This window comes from Dipodomys spectabilis, unplaced genomic scaffold (genome assembly GCF_019054845.1).
Source record: "Dipodomys spectabilis isolate Male_0828 unplaced genomic scaffold, ASM1905484v1 ptg000339l, whole genome shotgun sequence".
Classification (NCBI taxonomy): Eukaryota; Metazoa; Chordata; class Mammalia; order Rodentia; family Heteromyidae; genus Dipodomys; species Dipodomys spectabilis.
In genome coordinates this window covers 1,090,745-1,113,294 of record NW_024871016.1, presented here as the reverse complement: position 1 = coordinate 1,113,294, position 22,550 = coordinate 1,090,745, and positions in this window count along the sequence as shown.

Sequence of the window (22,550 nt, the reverse complement as noted above, 5' to 3'; positions counted from 1 at the left end):
ATTTTACCTACATTTTCTATTATATGATAACATATTTTTGTATGCTAATCAAAGAGACTCAAAATTATTTTTAATTATGATATGAAAAATTCATTGCCATAAATTAATTAAATCAGGGAGTAGATGGTACAGGAGCTGGGTGATTCTGTTAAATATTCTCATTATTTTGAATGATCTGGTATTTTTATATGTGTGGAATTATGAATGTATTTTATGTCTGGGCAGGAAAGTTTGATTATTAGATGACTGTCTGATACCCAATATCAGGAACCTAACCTAAGTCAGAGTGGTAAACATGTGTGTGCGTGTGTGTGTGTGTGTGTGTGTGTGTGTGTGTGTGTATGTGAGTGTGCCTGGAAGCATGTATTTCAAAGGAAGAATCTTATTTTCCTCAAGGTATATACTTAATTTTATTAGTTATACTACCTTAATGACAGCAGGTAAAAGTAATTAACATTTTGGGTCATATGTTTATGTTTTTATGATTGCATGAAAAAACTAAAAAGTTATGTTTGGGGTATGAGTTTTGGGGAAGGTCAGCTGAAAGTATAAACATTTGGAATCTTGAGAAAGCTATCAATGGCAATCATTTCAGTGTAGATCAGTTTTAGACAACACTTGCAAGGATATGTAATCCTATATGAAAATGCAACATTTATTGATTTTCCAAAGCTACACTATTCTATAAATTTGTTGAAAAACAAGGTAAAATATGGAAACATAAAAGTAATGTGATTATTTATTGCATACAGTTTAACACTTAAGTTTTGTCAAATCAAAATACCATTTATTTCTACTGTATAGGAAGGAAAACCGTAAATATTACAGTTTGTACCATATTTCACATTGGGAAGATTTGTCTGTATCAATAAGTTTATTTCTTTTGGTTCTGCTTTCCTATTCATAATTCTGTTTCTCATAGTAGTTTTCTAAGGATTTTTTTCTTTCTCCCAGTTTGGGGCTTGAACATAACTCATGCTCAGTTTGTTAACAACAGTCAGTCTAACATTTGAATCATGCCCCAGTCCAGAAACTTAATTGTAGTTAATTGGAGATAGAACCTCATGAACTTTCTTACCTCACTGAAAACCATTATCCCCCAAGTCTCATCTCTTAATCACTAGCATTATAGAGATGAGTCATGGACCCCAAGAGTCAATGACTTTTCATGTCTTATAGATTACAAATATTTGCTAGTAATTGTAATAATAAACTACCACAGATTGAGTAGCATTAACACTGTATATATGTATCCTCTGAGTTGATGGAACTAAACCTCCAAGAACAGAGTTGCTTCTTCTGAGTCCTCTTTCCTTGACATATTCAAGACCTTCTGCCTCTCTTGGAGGAGACTTCAACTTAAATGCTACCTTTGAGATTCTGTTTCCAAATGCAGTCACTTTTTAAGGCATTGGGTTTTTGACCGTAAGAATGATTTCAGTAGGACAGTATTCAACACATAATATATTACTTAATTGGTTAGGAGAAAATCTTTAATAGGAAATTATTTGGTTTGGGCAAGAAAGTTATGTTTTTTTTTTTTTTTATAAAAATAGCAAAATAAGTAAAGATTTCATTAGAGCTTGTAAAATGAGTATGAAGTCTTGACCTTAAACATGCCAAATTTTTACCCTGGCATACTCGTAAATGCCTAGTGTTACTAGAGGATAGAACCCAAAACCCTATATTTGTGAAACAGCATCTCTACTACTGCCATGCCCGCAGATTGTAATTGGATTGCTTATTTTGAGGTAGTATCACTATGCCTTGGCCTGCTTGGACTGTGGTCCTCCTAACACAAGCAAAACACTTTGTACCCAGAAAATGATTTCTGGAACTTCTTATTTTGTCTCGGCTTGCCTGGAACTGGAATTCTCTAATCTCTGTTTTCTAAGCAGATAATATCACAGGGTTAAGCCACTTTATCCAGTAAAAGTATACAATTTCAAAATATCTTGATATTGCCTATATAATTTTCTCCCTCTTTTGTTTAGTCCTCTGAGTTGATAACATTGGCTTTCTTGATATACATGGCTTTGTTTTGATTGGAATCCCATCACAAAAAAAAAAATCTCCCAAAGTTTATGTCAAAATCATGGAAAAGAAGGCTTCCACTTGGAAAAAAATACTGATCCTTAAATTATAATTGCAGTATATTTATAATGTTAGTCAATGCTTTCTGAAGTATGAAAAGAGAACAAAGGCAGAAATGTGAAAGTTGTCAGGTCTCTGTAGAATTTCTGTAGTTGTCACTTCATGTTATCTTTCTTCCTTAAGGCTTGACTTATTAAAATCCTCTGGGGGCTGGGAAGGTGGCTCAGTGGTAGAGTGCTTGCCTTGCATGCCTGAGGCCATGGGTTCGATCCTCAGCACCACATAAGCACAAAGAAAAAAGGCAGAAGTGGCGCTGTGGGTCAACTAGTAGAGTGCTAGCCATGAGGTGAAGAGCTGAGGGACAGCGCCCAGGCCCAGAGTTCAGGCCCCATGACCGGACTTCCAAAAAATAATATGAAATAAATAAAAATAAAATAAAACCCTCTGGGTGGATATTGGTTGGACTGATTGGTATACTTACCCAGGAAATGAAGCAGATTTTAGAAGGCTAATGGTGTGGTAAATAAAGGAATGATGAGAATGAGCACAGATATTGTCACAGAATGAGCTGACAAGGTTCAATTGCTGAACAGCAAAACAAAGCAGTTTCAAGTCCGATAATCCACATTGGAACAGATATAGATAGACACATATTCTTATACATATACACACATACGTGAAAAAGTAAATCTCCAGTAGAATATGGAGAAATTTGGTGTGACATGTATTAAACTATATTAAACTGGTTGCAGGAAAAGTATAGTAAAATATCAATAGTTTAGCATAGATTTTGCATAGATTTGTAAAGGATGAAAATTCTTCCTTCATTTTATACTTTACAAATATCCTTACCATGTTTTAAGTTTTTGTTTATATTGTAATTGGAGCATCTATACAATGCTGAGAATTGGAATTACATAAAATATGCCACATGTCTAGGCCAGCCTGAATAGGAACGTTCATTAGATTCTTATTTCCAATTAACCACCAGGAGAAATGAAGTTCCAGATCAGATTTTATGTAGAGAACTGGCCTTGAACACATAAGCACCATCCAGGCCCTGAGTTTAAGCCCTAGGATCTACAGAAACAAAAACACAAAATACAACACGGAGTTATATATTTTATAATGAAGTACATTTTTATATACTCTACATTGTTAAAAAGATTGGACTTCTGTGTTAACTTTAAATCTACCATAATAAGTGATAATGTCCATTTATTAAGCAGAAACGCTTTTTCAGATTTTCAAGTTGGAAGGTTTCAGTGTATGTTCAGTTGGTTTTATTGCTTTGGGGGGCCATGACAAGACAATGTCAAGGTAGTATGTCAAAGAGAAATGTTTTTGACCAAGAATGATTAAAAGATAAAAGAAGAAAGTAGATGAGAGCCCATGTTCTCATAGGTTTCACTCTGAAGAAGATAATCTCTGGAAGAACTATTCAGGTATTCTCCACACTATGGGAGAAAATGGAAAGTCATAGGATGTTCTGGGGCATTCTAAATTCAAATGGCAACATCGTCACCAATGGTAATAACTTGCGCAGGGTTGGAAGCAACTATATATTGATATAAATTCTAATCAGATCTCAGCAGACTAAATATTTTATGGAATTCCTATTAAAATATTTTCTTGCAGTCTGACTGGGTCTTCATACTACACATGTGTATATCTGTGTGCATGTGTGTATGTGTTTAAACAAACATAAAATAATAATAAACGAATAAACTACTATAGCAATGTAACAAATAAAAGTATTAGTATGGCCTTTTGTTTTTCTTCTCATACCATGAAAGCCTGCCACAATTCCTAATCAGATCTCATCCAAGATTAAAACATTAATGTTGTCCCAAAAGTTCTGTATGCATGTACATCCATGTATATTCACCTCATTTAAGACGGCAATGGTATATGAAAATTTTAAGTGTTCCAATTACATTGACACCAAAGTCACAACGTACAATATTTCCTTTAAAAATATCTAGGGCTGGGAAGGTGGCTCAGTGGTAGAGCGCTTGCCTTGCATGCATGAGGCCCTGGGTTCGATTCCTCAGCACCATATAAGCAAAAAGAAAAAAGCCAGAAATGACACTGTGGCTCAAGCGGTAGAGAGCTAGCCTTTAGCTGAAGAGCTGAGGTACAGCGCCCAGGCCCAGAGTTCAGGCCCCACAACTGGTGCCTCTCCAAAAAAATACATGTATATCTAGACTGTAGAACACTTTAGGCAGAAAATTGAAGGAGTATACATTATAGGATTTAATTTAAATATTTAGTAACTGAAATGGATATTCTATATCCACAACTTAGAGCCCTTTTAAAGTACATAATTGCAAACCTCATCTATTACCATCTTCCATGAAAGACAGTCCTTGCTGAAAACAAACCAAACGTGGTAAACCAATTAAAATGTGTGCCATTGTCAAATGCTGTTGTTCTAAAGCATGGAAGTGACAGAGCAATTAATGCCAGCGAACAGCTGGTTCTAAGGAGTATGGAAAGTGACTACTTCGTACTCTAGGTGGAAAAATCCACAATATTTCAGGTTGTGCTTCATTCTAGGCATTTGTGAGATATATTTTGGAAAGCACGATGAATGAAAGCATGTTGTTTTATACAGATTTGCTGGTTGACACACCAGGGAAAGAAAACTTATTGAAATGTTTCAAATGAGAAGACAGACAATAGGGTGGATAAGATGTGATATGCAGCTTTAAATACAGACTGAAGCAAACCAAAGAATGCAAAATCTTTTTTCCTTAACAAATGCGTTCTGGGTATATTGTGCTATACGCTATAATGATGAAATGATCATTTATTTGGAAAAGTAAGGAAAAATCACTGTCACCTGTTGAATTTCTTTTTAAAGTGTATTTTAAATGACAAGGATGAAGAAATTTAAATTTAAATATGTTAATAAAATATTTTCAAGTATTGCTTTAATTTTTGATTAAAAGTTAAAACAAAGTGACAGACTTTTAAAGAAAAAACACTTTCACCTGTTGAATTTCTTTTTAAAGTGTATCTTAAATGGCAACGATGAAGAAATTTAAATGTTAATAAAATATTATCAAGTATTACTTAAATTTTTGATTAAAAGTTAAAAAAAAATGACGGACTATTAGTCCATTAAGATTTATAAGTTTCCTGTCATATTTTATTTTCCTTTGTTCCTCTTTTTGGGTGGTGATTTTTTTTCAGAAAGGCAATCTAGTCTTAAACATTACTCACAAAATTTATGTTGTCATAGGATCAGAGAATTTATTTTTATTAAATTAAGACAATAGTAAGCTCATTTTATGCAAACACAAAATATAAACACCAATAGCATTTATCACTAAAAAACCATTCATAAAAAATCATGAGATTTTGGGGGAAGATGGAGGAGGAGAAGCTGGAGGCTAAACCAGCTCTCATATAGAAAGCAGTTTTAGTGTCCCAGTGAACAGTCCTAGGCTAGAAAGTCACACCAAGTGTGCCATCACAGTACAGAGAGTTTGACAAGAGAGGGAAAAGCCAGGCAAAATGATAAATCTGAGCACTTGCCAGTAGCTACAGCTGCGTCGGCATTAGGGACAGCGCCGGTGGCCATAGCCACCATACCTACAGAGAGTAAAGGAAAAAGGCCACAGATGTGGCCCGTGAACAGATTCTACTCAACACCAGCAAGAACAGACAAGGAGTAGAAAGCTTCATCCTGCAGATTGCAGACCAGAGACGACCCAGGAACCAAGACTCTGGCATGAGTAGAACTCTGATGTCCTCACTCCTTCTCAGGGAGCAGAGTAGGGAAGGCCACCCCTTACCCATCACCAGAGATTTACATCAATGCCACTGACAAAGGCCGGGCTAAGCAGGTAGCTCCAACTCAGGCCTTGGAAGAAAACAAGAGTCATTTAACAGGTCACAGGAAGTAGACATGACCTGCCAGGCTCAGCTCCATCCAGGGGAATGTCACCCCGCCCAGCCAGTGGAAGCTCTGCACTCAGAGGAGTGATTTCCTTCACAGGGTAAACAGACCTCAGTAAACATAAGCCCTGAGAATGGGCTACTTGAGTGTTTCAGGAGCTAGCCACTCAGGGAAAAGCTACTGTTTGCTGAAATGCCTCAACCCTACCCAGAACCTAGACTCACAACAGCATCTCCACATTAGAGGAAACAGCCATCTCCCTCTTTTGTGATACTCAAAGCAGATCTCCCTCCCTCTGAAATAGCCTGGGAGAAGGATCACAAAATCCTAGATAAAGCAGAACATTTTTCTGATTGCCCCAAAAAACTGACTTAAGAAACCAATCAAGCCATAGGAATACCAAACACCACAAGCAGACCAGAGACTCCACCAAAAGACTGGTTACGGACACAGGGGAGATACAGGGTCTTCTCATTTTCCCCCCACTCCCCCCCAAAAAAAATCCCCAAAAATCAAATAACTCTTTTTTGAAAATTTTTTTCAATTTTTATTTTATTTAAAAGCGTTTGATGTTCATTTTTGTTCTCATAATTTTTGTTTTTGGTTTGTATGTGTCCGAGTGTTTTTTAACTTCTTTTGAACTTTTGGTCCTTTTTTATTGTTTTCATTTTTTCTCTCTTTTTTCCTTTTTGTGTGACTTAATCAATGTTCTGCTCATCCTCAGATATACACCTGTGGTCAATTGTTAGACCTTATTCCCCATGTGTACATACTTAATCCTGAAATTTACTACTCAATTCAAAACGTCTTAAGCTTAAGTTCATTAATAGCACTATTATATCTTTATAACTATTTAATTTTCAAGTAACTAATTTTAATTTTTTTTATTTTTTAATTTTTCATATTTCCTTTCTGTCCCTTCTCTCATTTCATCCTGTCCTTTTCTCTCAATTTCATTTCTGTAAACTTACATAATTGTGGGTGTTTCACTTCTTAAATTTAAATTTTTGTTTATCCATTTTTCTTTATTTAAAAAAATATCTCTCCTATCATTATGTCCAATCCATTTCCCTTTCAGAGATTAGAACATGGTTAAGTTCACTCTTCCTTTACCTCTCCACATCACTCTAATCCTATTTTTCTCCATATTTCTCCCTAAACCTAATAATTTCTCGTGTGCCAAATCCTTTTTGCTGTTCTTAGCCCATTATTCCATGGTTAATGGATGTTGAATAAATTGTATCTATTGAACTAGATTGTATCTGCAGAATTTTGACTGTGCAACTACAGGACTCTGGTCGATGCTTGCCTTAAAATAGTGTTCTAGCACAAAATTGGTTTTACTTTCATCCCAAATGGGCAGAACAAGCCAGAAAAACACAAGAAAAGTTATTGCTCTAGGAAATTTATTTAACACAATCTTAGCAGAGAACTTCCCAAACATACAAAAAGATAGGCCTATTCAGATACATTAGAAACTCAAATAGACCAGATCAGAACAGGAAAATTCCACTATCACATTATAATCTACAGAAGATCAATTCTGACCAAGGAAAGGATCCTTACAACTGTCAAGGAGAAAAGATCAATCACCTATAAAAGGAAACCAATTATAATCGCCTCAGCTTTCTCAGCACACACGAAGCAAGAAGAACCTGGAATGGTGTGTGCCATACTCTAAAGACAAACAACTATCAATTGAGAATATTGAAACCAGTTAAACTCTCGTTCATAACTGGAGGTAAAATAAAAATGGGTCAGAGCAAAGAAAAATTGAAACAATATGTCTCCACCAAACCAAACTTACAAAAGTTACTTAGATAAATCCTACAAATAGAAAACCAACAACACCAAAATAAAGGCCAAGAAACAGCATCCAAGGGAATAAAATTAGAACTCAACTCTAAAAGCCACCAAAGAAAGTCCTGTAACACATGGAGCATGAATAATACACTGTTGAATCACCAGTGAGTCATGGAAGAGATTACAAAGAAAATTCAAATGTTCATAATATTCAACAAAAATGAACACATATATAACAAGCTACACTGGTACCCAGCAAATGCAGTACTCAGAGGCAAATTTATACCTTTGAGTTCCTAAAGCAACAAATTAGAGAAATCTGAAATTAATAATTGAATGAGACATCTGAACCTCCTTGAAAAAGAGCAACAAAATAAACCCCAATAAAGAAGATGGAAAATAATAATCAAAATGAAACCAGAATTAAACGAATCAGAATCCAAAGAAAAAACATAGAAAGAATCAACAAAACGAAGTTTTGGTTCTTCGAAAAAATTAAGAAATTTGACAGATCCTTAGCAAATCTTATCAGAAAAAGAAGAGCACACACCCAAATAAACAAACTCAGAGATGAGAATGGAAATAGCACCACAGAAAAAAAAACAAGATCCAGACTATGATAATGGAATAATTCTCAAAACTTTGTGCTAAAAAGTTTGAGAACCAGGTAGAAATGGACTTTTCCTAGCAATATTTCATAATGAAACTAAACCAAAATGAATTAAACCAACATAGCAGGCACATGTCAAGCATTGAAACATAAACTGCAATAAGAGAAATCAAGTCTAAGAAAAACCCAGAACCAGATGGATTTAGAGCACAATTCTACAAGGCATTCAAAGCAGAGCTCACACTAATACTCCTCCAACTCTTCAATGAAATTGAAAGAGAAAGTTCACTACCTAACTCATTCTATGAAGCCATCATAACCCTCAACCCCAAAACAGGCAGAGACTCATCAAAGAAAGAGAACTATAGTCATATATCTTTGATGAACATTGATGCAAACTTCTAGACAAAATTCTGACCAATCGACTTCAAAAATTCATTCAAAAAAACTATACACCACGATCAAACAGGATTCATTTCAGGGATGCAAAGCTGGTTCAATATACGCAAATGAATTAATATAATTCATTACATCAACAGGAGCAAGGATAAGAACCACATGGTTATCTCAATAGATGCAGAAAAAGCATTTGAGAGATACAACACCCCTTTATGATGAAGATTCTGGAAAAACTAGGAATCCATAGAACATTTCTCAATACAATAAAGGCTGTATATGACAAACCTACAGCCAGCAATATACTTAATGTTGAAAAACTAAAGCCATTTCCTATTAACTCAGTTACGAGACAAGGATGTCCACTCTCTCCACTTCTCTTCAATCTAGTATTAGAATGCCTAGCTACAGCAATATGACAACATGCAAACATAAAGGGGATCCAAATAGGGAAAGAAGAAATAAAACTCTCCCTCTTTGCAGATGACAGGATCTTGTATTTAAAGAATCCCATAGACTCCACTCTCAAATTACTCAAGCTGATTCAAAACTTTGGCAATGTAGCAGGGTAGGAAATTAACCCTCAAAAATCAATGGCTTTTCTGTATGTCAACAAATGAAAAAAGTGTGGCTGAAATTAGGACAGCAACTCCATTCATAATAGCCCCACAAAAAATAAAATACCTAGGAATTAACAACCAAAGAAGTGAAGGACCTCTATGATGAAAACCTTAAAAACTTGAAAAAGGAAATCAAAACAGAACGTAGAAAGTGGCAAAAAACTCCCATGCTCCTGGATTGGAAAGATCAACATCGTGAAAATGGAAATACTTCCCAAGGCTATCTACAAATTCAATGCAATACCTACCAATATTCCAACCTCATTCTTCAATGAAATAGAAGAGGCAATCCAAAAATTCATATGGAACAATAAAAGACCCCGAATATCAAAAACGATCCTCAACAAGAAGAACGGTGCTAGAGGAATGTCAGTACTAAATTTCAAACTCTACTACAAAGCCATAGCAATCAAAAGAGCTTGGTACAGACACAAGAACAGACCTCAGGACCAATGGAATAGAATTGAAAGCCCAGAAATGAACCTACAGACCTATAGCCATCTAATCTTCGATCAGGGAGCTAAAAAAATAGAATGAAAGAAAGACAGCCTCTTCAGTAAATGGTGCTGGCAAAATTGGTTAACTACTTGTAGAAAATTAAAGTTAGATCCTTATATATCACCCCGCACCAGAATCAACTGCAAATAGATCAAAGAACTCGGAGTCAAAGGAGATATTCTGAAAACTTTACAGGATGGAATAGGAGAAACCCTAGGTCTCCTAGGCACAGGCAGAAATATTCTTAATAGATACACAGAAACACAACAAATCAAAGAAAGGTTGGACAAATTGGATTGCCTGAAATTGCAGAGCTTCTGCATGGCAAAGGACATAGCTAGCAAGATCAATAGAATGCCCACGGATTGGGAGAAGATCTACACTAGCAATACAACAGACAAGGGTCTCATATCTAAACTATAACTGGAACACAAAAAATTAAATTCCCCAACAACAAATTTTCAAAAACACTACTGCCCAATAAATGAGTGGGCTAAAGACGTACAGAGAAATTTCTCTAAGGAGGAAAGAAGGATCGTCAATAGACACATGAAGAAATGCTCAACCTCTCTAGCCATAAAAGTAATGCAAATCAAAACAACATTGAGATACCGCCTCAACCCAGACTATATAGAATGACTATAATCAAGAACTCTATTAACAAGAGATGCTGGAGCTGATGTGGGCAGAAGGGAACCTCACTGCTTTGTTGGTGGGAGTGTAAACTTGTTCAACCACTTTGGAAAGTAGTATGGAGGATCCTCAAAAGACTCCACATAGATCTCCCCTATGACCCAGCAATCCCACTTTTGGCATTTACCCAAATGTTCACAAACAAGACCACTCTAAAGATACCAGCACGACTATGTTTATTGCAGCTTTATTTACCCTAGCTAAGATATGGAACCAACCCAGATTCCCCTCTGTAAATGAATGGATCAAGAAAATGTGGTATATATACACAATGGAATTCTATGCCTCCATCAGAAAGAATGACATTGCACCATTTGTTAGGAAATGGAAAGACTTGGAAAAAATTATATTGTGAAGTAAGCCAGGCCCAAAGAAACTTAGGTCCCATGTCTTCCCTTATTTGCACTAACTAGTATATATCTGAGTCAAGCAGAAAAGGTCAGAGAAGTTGATGTTAGAGAAATGAACCCTAAGATATGTATTCAAATGTTATTTTTTTTCTTTCATGCAATTGTTTCTAACACATTTATAAGATTATTTCTTTGTTGCTTTGTATATCCCTCCCCCAGGGTATAACCTCTGCTTTCACTGTATTTGATGTTCTTACAATTTGTGGAGGGGAAGGGAAAAAAATCATTTAAATAGGTGTATAGGTGGACCCATTGCAACAATGAGATGTAGAAGTCGTTATGTCGAAAACGAACTTCACAACTTTAGTGGGGGGAGAGGGTTAGGTGTGGGGGAGGGTGGGTTAGGAGGGGGAAACAAAGGAGGAGACTACAATTTTTGATAAGAAATGTACTCATTATATTATCATGCCCATGTAATTGTAACTGCTCTGTACACTATTTTCACAATTAAATAAATATCTTAAAAATTAAAAAGTCACATAAAAAAGAAAGTGTCAAAACCTCCAGTGCTCCTGGATTGTAAGGATCAACATCATGAAAATGGCAATACTTCCAAAGGGTATCTTCAAATTCAATGCCATACCTATCAATATTCCATCCTTATTCTTCAAGGAAATAGAAGAGGCAATCCAAAATTTCATATGGAACAATCAAAGACCCCAAATAGAAAAATGATCCTTAACAGAAAGAAGAGTGCTGGAGGAATATCAATACCAAATTTCAAACTCTACTACAAAGCCATAGTAATCAAAAGAGCTTGGTACAGGCACAAGAACAGATCTCAGGGCCAAAGGAATAGAATTGAAAACCTAGAAATGAATTCACAAACCTATAACTATCTAATCTTCAATAAAGGATCTAAAAAAATAGAATGGAAGAAAGACAGCCTCTTCAGTAAATGGTGCTGTTAAAATTGGTTAATCACTTTTAGAAAACTTAGGCTAGATCCTTATATATCACCCTGCATCAGAATCAACTCCAAATGGATCAAAGTCCTGGAGTCATATCAGACACACTTGGTCTCCTTGGCATAGGCCAAAATTTTCTTAATAGAGACCCAAAAACACAGCACCTCAAAGAAAGGTTAGACAAAATGGGATTTCATGAAATTGCAGAGCTTCTACATGGCAATGGATAAAGTTATCAAGATCAATAGAAAACCCACGGATCGGAAGAAGATATTCACTAGCCATAAAACGGACTAGGGACTCATAACTAAAATATACCTGGAACTCAAAAAATTAAATCCTCAAACAACAAATTCTCAAAGAAACAACTGCCCAATAAATAAATGGGCTAAAGATATAAAGAGAAACTTCTCTGAAGACGAAAGAAAGACAGCCAATAGACACATGAAGAAATGCTCAACCTCCCTAGCAATAAAAGAAATACAAATGAAAACAACATTGAAATACCACCTCACCCCAGTTAAAATAGCTATAAATAAGAACTCTAATAACAACAGAAACTGGAGGGGATGTGGAGAGAAGGGAACCCTATTGTATTGTTAGTGGATGTGTAAAGTTGTTCAACCTCTGTGGAAAGTAGGATGGAGGTTCCTCAAAAGGCTCCACATTGCGCTCCGCTATTTCCCGGCAATTTCAGTTTTGGGCACTTACCCAAATGATCACAAACATGACCATACTAAAGCTACCAGCACAACTATGTTTATCGCAGCATTATTTACCATAGGTAAAATATGGAACCAACCCAGATACCCCTCAGTAAATGAATGGATCAAGAAAATGTGGTATATATACACAATGGAATTCTATGCCTCCATCAGAAAGAATGATATTGCCCCATTTTTTTAGGAAATTGAAAGACTTGGAAAAAATATTAAGTGAAGTGAGCCAGACCCAAAAAATGTAAGTCTCATGGTTTCCCTTATTTGCAATTACTAGTATATGTCTTGGACAAGCAGAAATGATCAGATAAGTTGATGTTAGGCGAAATGAACCCAAAGAGAAGGACTCAAATGTTTTTTTCATTCTCTTGCTATTGTTTTTAGTATATGTATAAGATGATTTTTTTGTTGCTTTGTATGTCCCTCCCCCATGACATTACCCTTATTTTCACTGTATTTGATGTTGGTATAATTTGTGGAGGGGAAGTGAAAAACAAGTTGTATAAATAGAGATACAGGTGGTCCCATGCAACAATGAGATATAAAACAAGTTATGTCGAAAAATGAACTTTACAACTTTGGTGCCGGGGTTGCTTTGGGGGGAAGATGGGAAGGAATGTAAGGAGAAACAAAGGAGGAGGAAACAATGTTTGATAAGAAATGTAATCATTACCTTGCACATGTAATTGTAACCCCTCTGTATGTATTTTCTCAATAAAAAATCATGAAATATTAAAGTTAAAACCCATGTCAATTTTTTTTTTGGTGTTCGTGGGGCTTGAATTCTGGGCCTGGTCGCAGATTTCAATGCGCTCTTTAGCTCATTGATACCACTTGAGCCACAGTGCCGTTTCTAGTTTTCAAGTGGGTTATTGGAGATAAGAGTCTCACAGACTTTTCTGCCCAGGCTGGCTTTGAACCACTATCCTCGACCTCAGACTCCTGAGTAGTTAGGATTTCAGGCATGAGCCACCAAAGCCCAGATCCTAGTCAATGTTTAAAAAGCAAGCTTATTGAAACTTCTGGCTTTTTCCAATAAACAATCTTACTTTTTATCATTAGTTTATAACTTTGAGTTATTTTTAGATGTAACTGTGAACTTTTTAATAGAATCAAATATAAATTTTACTATTACTCAGTATATCACAAAATCCACTGTAATTGACTTTCCCCAAAGTCAATAATTACATCCTATATTGCTCACTATTATTACAGTCTATATTACATATAGTGTGAAGCGAAAATAGTTTCGACTATTTCATATAAATAAGTAGATGCTATTTCAGCATTATAAATTCACATCTGTGATTTTAAAAGAAGGAAAGAAGGTTTTAGAGTTAAAATCATTTATAAATGAGTAGTGTGTCCCAATTAAAGCAAAAATTCTGGGTTCATACAGACAAAATTATTTTCTTTCCACTAAAGACTTTGAAGTAATACTATTTGTAATAGTGAGGCAATAAGTGGAAGTATTCAAATCATGTCAAACAATGTCTCTGTTATTCTACTACCCCGTCCACTGACAAGACGTATCCGGTCCCAGATGTCACAAAACTTCAAGTATCTCTCTTAGAAATGTATTTCAAAAAGTTCTAAATCACTGATTCTTTTTGTACTTTCTGCTATACGAAACAAAATGTAGATACAAAACAATTGAAATAAAATGCACACATATGTTGAAGTCACCACAGCTGGAAAACCAACCAACATAGTATAACTCCACTAGGAACAAAAACATGTTGTACCCAGTTATTTTTAAGCACAAAAACCTCAAATACATGTTAACCTTCACTAGAACCATAAAGATAACTGTGTCTCAGAAATACGGTTGTGTTCATTTGTAATTAAATTCATCTAGATGAACCTAATATAGCAAATCACTTGAATGGATCAAATTGTTTAAAAGAAATGTGAATGTAAGTGGTGTAAGTTCTGCACATATTTAACAGAATAAAATAACAAAAATCGTGACATCTTAAAAAATTCAGAAATGCAATGAATAAGTCTATTAGTATCCATATTGAGACCTAAATCCTAGTGATTTAACAAGAACAAAATATGCAAATAGTAGACTCTGAGCAGTGTACCTGAGTGTACATAATTTTAAACTACTCCAAATTACACTTTGTAGAAGACAGAATGTGGGTTATCTAAAGGAAAACATCAACCCATGATATAAGTGACATTAAAAAATCTCATGAAAAGGGCTGGGAAGGTGGCTCAGTGGTAGAGCGCTTGCCTTGCATGCATGAGGCCCTGGTTTCGATTCCTCAGCACCACATAAGCAAAAATAAAGAAGCCGGAAATGGTGCTGTGGCGCAAGTGGTAGAGCACTAACCTTGAGAAGAAGAGCTGAGAGACAGCGCCCAGGTCCAGAGTTCAGGCCCCAAAACCGGACCACCACCCCCCCCCAAAAAAAAAACTCATGAAAATAGAGTAGTAGTTTCTGGAAAATAATAGTTTAATAAATGGTGGTCAAAAAATCTTTCTACTACTGACAAAATTGCATACATATTTAGTTAGATCCAAAAAAGACCCAAGATACTCACGCTCATTTGAGACTTTGGCAAAGTAGCAGGATACAACTATAACATTATTATGGATGTTGACACTGGCATAGAATTAATTTCCTCTTTGATCTGACAAGTGAATATATGAAAAAACAGTAATTCAACTAAATATCAAGACCTAACTGAACATATAACCAGAAAAGTCATCATGTAAGCCATATTGCAACTGGGATAAAAGAAAAATCAGTCATACTGATTCTGTATTTATTGTAAATGTTGATTTTTTCATAAATTATTTCCTTTAGCTTGCATTTTTAAAACATTGCGTTAGGTGTATACCTTGGTAACTAATTTTGGATTCCTCCTTCAATATGGTTCTGAGTATAATGTCTCATATCAATTCCTAACCCATGAAATAATGTTGATTACAAAACAAATGGTAATAACCACTATTTGTAATACACAAAATCTCATAAGCATGAGACCAGTAAGCATTGGTTAATATTTTGGTATCATGGTCTCATGACTGATAAAGCCTATCTGCATGAGCATAATTGTACCTAGATTCCTCAGCCTAAATTTAACAACTGTTAAAAAATGTTTTTATCTTTATCTGTCGCCCATCATAGATTAAACCTGAATATAAATCCTAAGGAAAATGATTGGGTAAGAATTTAGCTTTTTTGTATATAAAGTAAACAAAATGCAGCATAGAGTAACTCTGGTTTAAAGTCAACCTATTTCTCCAAAACATTCTAAGCATTTCCTTACAATGTGTATTATTCTCAAGAAGGGAATGGGTAATGTGAGAAGAGGACTAACCAAGCATTGTCTTCAAATATACATAATTTGGATTTACCGCTTTATTTTGCTATAAGCATTTTTGATAAAAAAAACAGTTTGAATAATTGATTTCCAGATCAAGTATAATATATCCTAGTTGCATATACCAAAGTACATTCAGAAAATGGTATATAGCAATTAAGTAAAGAAAGTCCGGGCAGAAAAAATCACATCTCTATACTAAGTATCCCCCAATTCTTCGATATTTCATTCTGCCTCCATTTAATGAATGTGATTGTTTAAATGCTTTATAAAGTATTAATTAAAATCAATCAGTGTCCTAGAATACAATTGTGTATAATTTTATCCTAGAATCATGCAAGAACTGCCCATTCAATCATGACATACATCACCCTCCATTGGTATTCATACGGATAGGAATGAGTTTCTTAGGATCTCCTGTCATTTGAAAGTGGCAGGACCAGGATTCCAAGTGTGGGCTCTAGCTCCCACTACTTAAACCTGAGGATAGGGAAATCCCGGGTGTGTCCAAGAACATTAGCAAAACCAATGATGAGGCAGGCACCAGTGGCTCCTCCTTGATACTTACAAGGCTGTGATAGGAGGATCATGGTCAAAGTCACTCTAAGACAGAAAGTCTTGAGACCCCTGTCCAACTTCAATGCCAACAAAGCCAGAAGTAGAGTCCTGTAGCTCCAGTGGTAGAGGGCTAGCCTTGAGCAAAAGCAGCTCAGGGACTGTGCCAGATCCTGAGTTCAAGGCCCGAGACTGGCAACAAATGGACATACACAACAATCTGTGCAGCCATCTGGCTCAAGCAGGTCACCCACTTGTCCCCAACTGAATTGGACAAAGTTCCCTGGGAAAGGGGCTGGGGAGCCACTGTCATCTTAACTCTGCCCATTCTGCCTGCATCACAGGATTCTGGCCACACCCCCATTATTTCATGATTCTTTCTGACCAATGGGATACAAGAATTGTGGCTACGCCCACATTCCATGTTGCCTGGTAGATGGACAATGCTCTGTTAACACACTGAGGCTGAGATCCACAGAGGGAAATCATACCACAGGAGCGGTGGGCCAGCTGCAGGCACCTGGCCCACCTGGCAGCTCAGTGCCAGACTGAGCTGGAGCTACAGTCCCCCGCCCCATGAGCCGTCACCCCAGAATTCATGGAGATGGGAAGCGGGACACGTGGGCGTCCAAGAAGAAAATCTGCTTCCGCTACAACCTGCCTGATGAGGTGGACTTCCAGAATCTAGCAGGTGAGCTCCACCATCGATGCAGCCAGCTGTCAGCACACATCCAAACTACTTAGTGCCTCGTGGCATGTAAAGAGCAGATGTTGGCCCTGAATGAGCTCTTTTGGGAGAAAACTGAGTGTGTGTGCTGGCTGTCCCAGGAGAAGATGGAGAAGAGGAGAGTGCTGCAGGAGCTGCTGTCAAGCCTCACAGAGGAAGGCATGGACAGCAGGCTCCAGATGCCAGCACAGGCTGAGTCCCCCCACCACCAATGTGGCTTCAGATGCATCAGGGCCTGTGGTGGGTGAAATGAGGGAGATGCAGAAAGGTTTTGAAGACTTGCAACTTGAAGACAGCGTGGCAACTGCCAGAAGATAGGTCAGGGTTCTCTTCACCTTAGAGGACTCTCCCAAGGAGCAAGTCCTGGTGCAGATGCCCCAGATACAGATCTGCCCATAGCTCAGGCCAGGAGCGCTACCTCCCTTTCTTCTGTAGACTGATGCAGATAATGACTCTCCATGTGACATACTGACTCTCAAAAGCCTCCAGAGCCACCAGAAGTAGGTGGTCAGGTGGCCTTCTCTCAGGCCTCCATCTGCTGGGTGATGGGAAGTTTAAATTGTGGGTCGGGTAGGGCTGAGGCTGCGAGGAGGTGGCCCAAGCTCAAGGTACATCTAATGGCCCATTAGTGGCCAGGAAAGAGACCCATGTTATGCTTATCACAAAGAATAAATTGTTTTCAAAGGGGAAAAAAGTCTCCAACAAAGATTTGTTCTTCCAGTCCTGGGGCTTGAACTAAGGGCCTGGCCACTGTCCCTGAGCTCTTTTTGATCAAGGCTGGCGCTTGACCAGTTGAGCCCCACTTCCCCTTCCAGCTTTTTCTGTATGGAATCAAGGCCAGGGCTTCAGTCATGCTAGGCGACCATTCTACCACTGAGCCACATTCTTAGCTAGGATGATTCACCCCTCCCAAACCCATATGGCCATTCCTCAGATAAATAGGAAGTAGGGGCTAGGATGAATATGAAGCACTTCTGATTCACACCAAAATACTTCCCTGCTCCCTATTCCCACACCCTTAGTTGAAGTTTCTCTTCTACCATTGAGGGATGAGGGAGGGAGAGGGGATTCCCAAGAGAGGAGTATCAACAACAGGGGCCCCCTGAGCCCCACATCCTCCCACACACAAGGGGTCCTCAAGATTCCAATCTTACCTGACTCAATGTGAAGTCTACACTGTCTTCCCACCACTGCAAGGCTCAGGATGAAATAAAAGTCAACCCTGGGTTCAGCCCACACCCAGGTTGGAAGCTTCTAATCCCAGACCTACTTCCACCTCTGACTGCCCCTAGTTAGGCCAGACCCACCACTCACCACTATGTTGGCGGTGATGACCTCATGGAAGGATTCCAGGAAGAAGGTGTATGGAAAAGAACAGAAGCAGCAGGGTGAGCATGGCAGAAGGAGGTGGGGTGATTGCTCTGGGATCTTCCTCCTTGGAGCCCTCCCTTCCATCCAGAGCCATGCTGACCCAAAACATGGACAAGGCCGGGGGGTGAGACAAGATGGACCAGCATGGGACTAAAAGAGGCACTGCTTTGTCATGGAGCACTTGAAAATTCCAATTATATTTGGCCAATGCCAATCCCAAAGCCAAAATGCAAAGCCACTCTTTGTTGTCGTTGGCCATGAACACTGTCCCTGAGCTCTTATTCTCGAGGCTGGGACTTTACCACTTGAGCCACAGGACCACTTTTGTTTTCTGACAGTTCATTGAGGATAAGAGTCTCACACACTTTCTGCCCAGGCTGGCATGGCATTGTGATCGTCCAAATCTCAGCTTCCTGAGCAGCTAGGATGCCAGGTATGAGCCACCAGTGCCCAGTATGCGATGACTTTTGAACACATCTTGGAGATTTTGTAAAGGAGCCCCAAAGGGCCTGGATAGACCATGACCCAATCAAGTAGCTGGGATCGGAGAAGGATGACTTTCTACCCATTCTGTTCCCCAAAATTAAAGATGCCAGGTAGTGGTGTATGCATCAGACACCTAGGCCAGCAGCCACCAGTCTTAGAGGGGAAAAAGTAGAGAATACCCAAAGTTTGCGGTGTAGAAATCTCTGAATTTGCATGCATGTGGTGTGTGTGTGTGTGTATGTGTGTGTGTGTGTGTGTGTGTGTGTGAACTGAGGGCCTAGGCTCTATCCATGAGTTTTCTGGCTCAAGGCTACTGCTCTACCACTTGAGCCACAGCCCCACTTACTTTTCGATTGTTAATTGTAGGCAAGTGTCTCAAGGATTTTCCTGTCCAGGGTGACTTGAAAGTATGATGGAGACCCCAGGGAAGCAAGAGTAAACACAACTCGCAGGTACAATCCCTATGGTTGGCCACTCCTGCCCCCTGGTGGCTCGATGCGGGATATGCGGCCCCGTGCCATTGTCCTCCAAAGTTCAATTTTAAGAAGTGACCAGTGCCAAGCTGACTTTTGTTCACCCTGAGTGCTGATGCCAGAGCAGGTCTGTTCCACCCTAGGCCAAGATAGCTCCAGGAAGCCCAGCTTCCCAGGGGCACAAGGAAGAGAGAAGTCAGCTCCAGGCTGAGCTAAGAGCCTTTGCCCACAGACACCCCAACTTGGCCTTCCTTATCACCATAAGACCTGCCAAAGAACAACCAAAAAAAAAACAAAATTGGAGCTGTGCCTCCAAGTGGTAGAGCTCTAGCATTGAACCAAAGAGCTCAGGGATAGGCCCCCCAAGCTTTGAGTTCAAGACCCCCAGCTGACCCTACCCCATAAAACACAGGTTGGCTAAATGTGAACTAGTAGAGTTTGTGAAGTGTTTCTGAAGAATGGGGATACTGAAGAAAGTACCCTAATTCTAATGAAAGCTGAACCTGTGGCATACAGCTATGTGCTGAGTCCTTCAAAGGGCACTATTTGCTTGGTCTTTCCCACATGGGGGTTTTGTGCTGAGTCCTCTAAAAGGTGCTGTTTGCTGAGTCATCCCTCAGGGTGCTATGTGCTGAGTCCCTGAGAAGAGTGGGCCGTGCTGAGTTTTTCAAAGGGTGCTCTGTGCTGAGTCCATTACACAACGTACTGTATGCTGAGTCCTTGAAAAGGTGTGGTGTGCTAATTAATCCAAAAGGGTCCTGCTATGTGCTGAGCCCTTGAGAAGAGAGGGGTGAGGTGAGTTTTTGAGTGCTGTGTGCTAAGTCCTTTACACAGGGTGCTCAGTATTGTCCTTCAAATGGAGCTGTGTGCTGAGTGCTTCCACAGTGTGGTATGTGCTGAGTCCTGGCATAGTGTGGTATGTGCTGAAACCTTCAAAATTCTTCTATGTGCTGAGTTCTTCGAAGGGTGCTATGCAATGAGTGATTTACAAAAGGTGCTTTGTACTCAGCCTTTCAAAGGGTTGTGTGTGGATTCTTAACACTGAGGATGCTATGTAATGAGCCCCTGGGAAAGTGTGCTATGTGCTGAGTTTTTCAAAGCATGAAATATGCTGAGTCCTTTATACTGCAAGCTATGGACTCCCTCCTTCAAAGGTTGCTATGTGCTGAGTACTCTACACAGGGTACTATATGCTGAGTCCTTCAAAGGGAGCTGTGTGCTGAGTCCTTTACACAGGGTGCTTTGTGCTGCTTTTGGAAGTGTGCTATGTGTCATCCCAAAGAGTGCTATGTTCTGAGTCCTTGAGAGGTAGTTATCCCCAACAATCACACACACACACACACACACACACACACACACACACACACACACACACACACGGGTCACCATGCACCTTCTTAGTGTGTGGAGTGAAGGGGGATGGAGGAGAGTCTCCTCCAGGGGTGGAGCTGAGGGGAGATTCGATCCCTGGGGCGGGTACTGGGGTTGAGGGAGAATGCTGAGCTGAGGTGATGCTGCAATTGCTATGGCCTGGAAGTCTTAGAGCCCAGTCAGGGCTGTGATTGCAGCTAGAGGTAGCGGGCATGGCCAAGTGGAGGAGGGGCGGGGCCCTGGGGTGCACTGTGGTGGCAGCGATAGGGGGGAGCAGGCAGGCCTGTGTGGTGGCCCAGGAGTAGAGTGGGAGAAGAGAGAGAAAGAGCAGAGAGAAGAGCAAGCACAAGCACAAGGGGAAGCCGTTCCAGCGGCTGGAGGCTGCTGCAATCAAAGCACAGTCCTGAACAGGAGCACAGAGCACCTGGAGCCAGCAAAGCAGCCACATCACTACGGGCAGCCCCACGGGGGCACGGCGGACATCGCTGCCCTGAATTTGAAGTCCTGACACGGGAAGCACGGCGGTGACTTCGGTGGTGGTGGCAGTGGAAGCAGCCAGCTGAGGCGGGGGTGGTGGTGGTGAGGGCAGCTGAGGCAGGGGTGGCAGCAAGCACAGCCCCCTACAGATGCCCCTGCTCCCTCCCAGCAGCGCCAAGTTTCAAATATGGGTCTGCCTGCTCTGATCCGCTGCCCCTTCCACAGTCGCCCAGCAGAGATGGTGGATCCCTGCCAGGCATGAGGCCCTGACCCGGTCCCTGCCCCTGGTCCTTGCACTCCGGGCCTGGGTGCACCCAGAGCCATCGCCTACAGCTTCTCCCAACAGCATGCGTGAGTGGTCACCCCATGGGACCACACCTGGCGACTCGTGCACCCAGCGAATTCCCTTCCCCCCTCCCCCCTCCCCCACAGACCCGGACCCCCACCTCCTGCTTCCTCTCTCCCATCTTGCCGGTACCTCCTCTGCACTCCACAGTCCACCCTGGCTCTGCCACAAATGCGCACTAGGAGAGGGGGGTGGGTGTCACCCAAGGATCCCACCCCCATTCCTAGCGGCCAGTGTCCCAGGAAAAGTTCAGATGCAGGGATTGGTGAGAAGGGGTCCCCACAGAACCCCTGGCCTAGAGCAGTGGAAGCCACATCTGTACTTTTCCTATCCCTGTTGGGATTTAGTCAGATGTGGCTTTAGTCAGATGTGGGGAGGAGCACCTTCACACCTGCCTTCTCGGGTCTTTTCCTTTTTGCTGGGGGTGGGGGTGTTGGATGCAGGAGATAGGCCCCCCTTGCTGTGTGAGCCCTTGTCTTCTGTGCTAGGTCACCCTTTCATCTGAGGAGGGTCCCAGAAGACCCCACTAGGGAGGTGAGGACACTGGGGGTCAGAAGGTGACTATCTGGGAGGAACACATCCCCTCTGACTCACATACACCTGTCCTGTCCCCCCCACCCCTGCTGTCAGCAGTACTCACAGGGTGACCACATTTCCAAGCTCTGCCAGCTTCTGCTGGTGCTCCTGGTCCTTCTGGTCTCCTAGTCCTCCCCAAGAATCCACTAATTAGCCCAGAAGCATCTAGGCTGGA